We start from the raw sequence: 6155 nt of genomic DNA, 5'->3' as shown, positions 1-6155 counted from the left end.
TATTATTTTTTATTTTTTTTAAATGTACATTTATATAATGATATCTTGCGTTACCTTGTCAAAAAGTGACATACCACAATAATTTAGTAAATATAAGTTATATATAAACTTTAGAATATATGTTAACTAAATTGGCTAGATTTACGAAATTAATTAACAATTAAAATGAATCGGTTGTGCACAGTGTTGGGTACCTGGAAGGTATGGAAAATATTCATAACATATAAAACATATTCAACAACCCATAGGTGGCGATATATGCGAGTCGCCAATAAGCATGCATGCAAGCGAAGAACCAGCAGACCCAGACGCGAGTTTACCATAGGAGTTTACTCTATCAAACTTTACTGTCTATATCTATCAACGCGTAGCAGCCGATCTATGGTGCAAGCATTCGGCTTTGATTTGCAAATGGTTGAGAAGTAAGTAGTATAATATGAATAATACGTGGAAATGTATGTTTTTTTCATATGACAATTTGTGGGATTGTGAGCGTTTTCCCAGAGCTGTCTAAAGTGTTTTGCACGCGGTCCTGTTAAAGGAGCTTCATAATTTTTAAAATGCAGTGATGAAAACGATCTTATAGAATTTAAAGTAAATCAAACATGTAAGAGAAGTGCAAGGTGCATCCATATTTTAATTAGTTGTGAATTAAACAGTTTTCCTTAAAAAAATAACCTACAGGAATTCTGCAGTTTTTTTTTTGTTTGTTTTTTGCAGGATATTGTTTTATTTATACATTGACAATATATGTGCAGGAAATTTCTACAGGTTTTAGAATGAACCCTTCAGTACAACAGAAACATGCAGGGACAGACAGGCAAGGCAAGTTTATTAATATAGCACATAACATACACAGTGGTAATTCAAAGTGCGTTACATAGAAGAAATTAAAATAATCAAAATAAATAAGAATAATTAAAGTACGAACATTGGCACAGTGCTCATTCAGAAAATGCACAGCTAAACAGATGTGTTTTGAGTCTGGATTTGAATGTGACTACTGTAATAGCACATCTGGGCCCGTATTAATGCAGAGTAGCTCCTAGTGACAAAATCCTAAGAAAGTTCTTAGAAATGTGGGTGTTTACTCTTAAAATTAAATAAAAATCCTAGTAAAGTAATTCAGAAAGCATCTTAACCCTTAAAAGAGGTCTTAAGGTCAAACTTGTTAGGAGTAAGGACGAGGACTTCTAAGAGGCTTAAGAGGTTTTTTTTAGCAGAGGAGAAAATGACAGAAAGACAAAGAGAATAAATGTTTTGCATGCAATGGATGAGTGAGTTAATAAGACGCTATAAATTAGATCTAAACGTTACTGGAATCCAGTGTAAAGATCTGAGGATTCTGATATGTTCATATTTTCTGGTTCCTCAATCTGGCAGCAGCTGCAACTGTTTTATGGTCTTTTTGGGAAGTGTTGTATTTCTATTCCACTGTAATACCTCCTTCTAAAACATTTTCATAATACACTGTAATCAAGTATCACCTTTAGATTACAAATGCAAATGTCAATCCAGGGTTGTCAGCGGAGCATCTAACCAGTTCAGTTCTAGGTTCGGTTGCTAGGGGCGTTTGCTAATATTACTATTTTATTAATAAAATGAATTTAGTATTAATAAGGAAAAATTACTCCTAGTCTTTAGCATGATTTCGTTTCCTTAAAAATATTTAGAATAATACAAAGAAAAAAATTTCCTAAGGCATAAATAACAAACAGTCTTTACCTGAATTGCGGCTCTTTTTGCGTTGTCCCTCTGGAGGTGTTCCACTATAAGATCGTCCATAAAAATATCAACTTTGTCTGTGACAAGTAATTTCTTGTACTATTTTCATCTGAGATGAAGCCAAAATTACAGGGGTGAAAATGACTTTAGTGAAAGTGAAGGCCAAGTACTAGTAATTTGACCTCTGCACTTAACCCATAAGTTAGTTTACACATTAGGAGTAGTGAACACGCACAGCAAACCTTGGACAGTGGGCAGCGCCAGGGGAGAGATCGGGGGTGAAGAGCAAGGGCATCTCAGTTGTTTTCTGGCCGTATTGAGACCTTTGAGTTACAAGTCTGACTCTAACCATTAGGCCACAACTGCCTTTAGAGAAATGGCAGCATTGTTATTTTATTTTTACACAGAGATTTGTAGATCTATTAGTAAAATCAGTTGACTTTAGGAATTTTTGTAGCATTGTATTCCAAGAAATATTAAATATTACATCTTAATATCCTTTTTAAATTCTGGTTCTTAACAAAATGTTATTTTGGTATCATCATTTTGAAGGCCCTATACTGTTTAATTTTAAGAATGAATTGTTCAATTTTTAATTAATGGTCTGAAAAATACATATCATGATAAATTGAGTTTTTCATTACACACAGGCAGGCTTGGTTTGGAAACTGCTCTACCATGTCCAATGGGAGGCTCAAGAAGGGAGACATTTGAATGTCCTCAGTCTCCTGAAGTCTGGTCACTTCAGAACAATGTGTCATTGGTGCGTACAGTGAGGTTGTCCACCTCTGGGTAAGTCTCTCACCCAGAAACTCATGTGCCCTTCTGTGTGCATTTGTATTGATGTATCAATACTCTAAAGTTTATACCATGATCAGCAATGCAACGATTGGCTGACATCAAGACAGCAACATAGCAACATCATATCACATCATAGAATTAAAAAAGAAAATGGCCAAGCAGGCAAAATGAAATGAAATGTCTAATAAATAAATAAAATGTATAAATGATTTTTACACAATTCCTAATTGTTCAAAAAGGTTCACTAATTTGTGTATTTGAACAGGTTTTACTTTTTTTCAGTTCCAAGAGTATGGCCTATTGTAATGAGCAATTCACATTTCTTTAGGGCCAGGAACAAATTAATAACATAGTTTTTACAGTGTTTAATGTGTGAGGCTCCAATAAAATTAAGATAATTATTCCCTCACAAATAAATCTCTCAATGAGTAAAATCGGCTCTATTATTATGGAATACTAAGAACAAGTACATTTATACTTTTAATGATTAATTTCCCTGGTTCTGCCATGATCCTGCCCTTCTGCATGACGCGGTCCTGTGTACACTTCCTCATTCTGACGTCCGTGATAAAGCAAAAGGCACATCTCTTCAACTGAAACAAGAAGTTAATAAATGCTAGATAAATAATAGTTGATGATGATGATGATGATGATGATTAAGATTATAATAATTATTATTATTGCCATTATTAATTTAATGTCCTATCATTATTTTACAGGTCTTCATCTGTTTAAAGATTTCCTCATTTGGCTGGTTTGGAAGACCGAGTGTCAGCATTACAGAATGGGTGAAAGCTGGAGAATGACACATGTGTGTTTCCTCTGTATGCATTAATCAGTGGCGTAGTTGAATAGGGCATATACATGCTCAGTCCAACACACACACACACACACACACACACACACACACACACACACACACACACACACACACACAGAGGATATCTGACAAGGAAGAGCATAAGGGGTTTTACTTAATTTCTTTACCAGAGGCAGATGAAATACAACACAATTACTGGAGTTTAGTTAAACATTAACTTTTCTGAGTGTCCATGGAAAAGTGCAAAACCAATCTAACTGGCTACTAGTTAATCCTGTTCGACTATGTAAGTCTATGTAGGACACGTGCTGAACAAATTCTTGAAACTGCAAATAATAAGTAAGGGATAATGTAGAGCAAAGCGGTTGTTATAGCGAATACAACCCTGACAGGCTGATCAGGAGGAAGTGGAGGGATCTTGAATCAGCCTGAAGGAGTTGTATTCACTATAACAACTGCCTCGCTCTACATTATCCCACTAAATACATGGATACTTACCAAATAAATAAATCATCTGACACAAAATATTGATTTAAAAATGAGTTTATTGATTTAAAAACGATTGCATAGCTTCTGCTAAAGAAAATAGTCTGTTCTGTTTCTATGGTTAGTGTCATGTATTTACTAGCGAAACAAATACGATGATGAATAGTCTTGATTTTGATGATTTTATTTGCTGATTAACCAAAAAGAGTTTTTCAGTTAGGAACTCATACAATTCACTTAAAGTGCTCTGGTATACTGCCTGCGCACACACTTAAAGGCGTGTTCCTTTTTATTGGGAGCTCTCACAGCCAATCACAAACACTGTTGCTCTCACAGCCAATAACAAACCAGATCAAGTCAACTCAAACAAAAATGAATAGTATTCAAATACAAATGTTAATACACAACACTCCTCCCCTGAAATCTGGAACTCAAAAAAAAATAATTTCATTTCAAACCACCCATACAAAATAAAATAGTTAGAATCCTGCGTGTCCATGGCAACGCTCTGCTTTGCATTGCAACGGTGTGTTATCCTTAGAGTAAATTGTATATAGGTTTATTACATGGCTTGGTTGAATTCTAATGTAGAATCAATCCATGTAAACCTATATAAAATTTACTCTTTATTACAAGTGACAAAAAATGTTTATAGGAATAGTGCAATCAAAATGGAAATTCGTTCATTATTTACTTTCCTTAATGTCACTCCAAACATGTACAGTATGACTCTGTTTCATGGCACAACACCGTGAGAAGATCGACAAGCCCTTAAGACCACCGTAGAGTAAAAGTTGCAACAATTTATCCATTCTTTCTGTTAAATGTTTTTTCTCACTCGTGTGCATGTAGCTGGAACTATTTGGCTCCAAAATGCAAATCTCAGCTCCTCTGCAGATATGTTCCCCCTTTTATTGGTCCTGCTTTAAACTATTTGCCCAGTTATTTTTTTATGCTGTAACAAAACTTTGTTCTGTTGTTCCACTTGTTCCTGTTTTAATAAAACTTTTAAAGCCTGTTGTGTAGTTGTATTGTCATTTTTAGTCTTTTCCTTAAAGACTATGTGTTTGTATGGTAAAAATCACGAAAAATCTTTCGTATTTAAATAGTCTTGCCTGACTTACAGTTGGTAACTTGATGGTAATAAAATTACAGACCTGCGACGTCGAGACTATGTTGTCAGTTGGTAAGTCATGAAATTACCAAAACGTCACGTAACTGGGACAAAGTTGGTTATTTTGTTACCTTAGGAGACCGTACTGACGACGTTGTCAGTTGGTAATTTGATGGTAATAAAATTACAGACCTGCGACGTCGAGACTACGTTGTCAGTTGGTAAGTCATGAAATTACCAAAACGTCATGTAACTGGGACAAAGTTGGTTATTTTGTTACCTTAGGAGACCGTACTGACGACGTTGTCAGTTGGTAATTTGATGGTAATAAAATTACAGACCTGCGACGTCGAGACTACGTTGTCAGTTGGTAAGTCATGAAATTACCAAAACGTCATGTAACTGGGACAAAGTTGGTTATTTTGTTACCTTAGGAGACCGTACTGACGACGTTGTCAGTTGGTAATTTGATGGTAATAAAATTACAGACCTGCGACGTCGAGACTACGTTGTCAGTTGGTAAGTCATGAAATTACCAAAACGTCATGTAACTGGGACAAAGTTGGTTATTTTGTTACCTAAGGAGACCGTACTGACGACGTTGTCAGTTGGTAGCAATTTGATGGTAATAAAATTACAGACATGCGACGTCGAGACTACGTTGTCAGTTGGTAAGTCATGAAATTACCAAAAAGTACGAATAAATTACGTAACTACGACGTCGTGTGTTAGCTGGGCTATTCCACAGTAAAAAGTGCTTAAAATTTGGATTTCGTTAGGGGAGTAGCTCTACTATAATGGGATGATGTCCAATTTAACACACCTTCTGAGGAAGCTGAGAAACAGCGCCGCGAAATGGGCAGAAAATACATTAGGCGGATTATTGGACATTGTGTAAAGTACCAAGTTTAAAGCTTCAAAAAAAAAAATTCCACAGTAAAAACTGCTGAAAATTTGGATTTCGTTAGAGGAGTAGCGCTACTATAATGGGATAATGTCCAATTGAACGCACCCTCTGAGGCAGCTGAGAAACAGCACCGCGAAATGGGCAGAAAATACATTAGGTGGATTATTGGACATTGTGTGAAGTTTAAAGCTTCATAAAAAAATAATTCCACTGTAAAAAGTGCTTAAAATTTGGATTTCGTTAGGGGAGTAGCTCTACTATAATGGGATAATGTCCAATTGAACGCACCCTCTGAGGCAGCT

General features: G+C 35.5%; 1 long non-coding RNA gene across 1 annotated transcript; it reads left to right on the top strand.

Annotated features, from left to right (window-relative positions):
- Positions 1-283: 283 nt before the first annotated feature.
- On the top strand, positions 284-4849 carry LOC308689253. Its single transcript, XR_014029983.1, has 3 exons — positions 284-422; positions 2376-2517; positions 3246-4849. It is a non-coding gene; the product is annotated as an uncharacterized lncRNA (long non-coding RNA).
- Positions 4850-6155: the final 1306 nt, after the last annotated feature.

The sequence above is a fragment of the Scardinius erythrophthalmus genome (genome assembly GCF_964197995.2).
Source record: "Scardinius erythrophthalmus genome assembly, chromosome: 4".
Classification (NCBI taxonomy): domain Eukaryota; kingdom Metazoa; phylum Chordata; class Actinopteri; order Cypriniformes; family Leuciscidae; genus Scardinius; species Scardinius erythrophthalmus.
The sequence above is the reverse complement of the archived record's forward strand: the minus strand, read 5'-3'. Positions and strand labels throughout refer to the sequence as shown.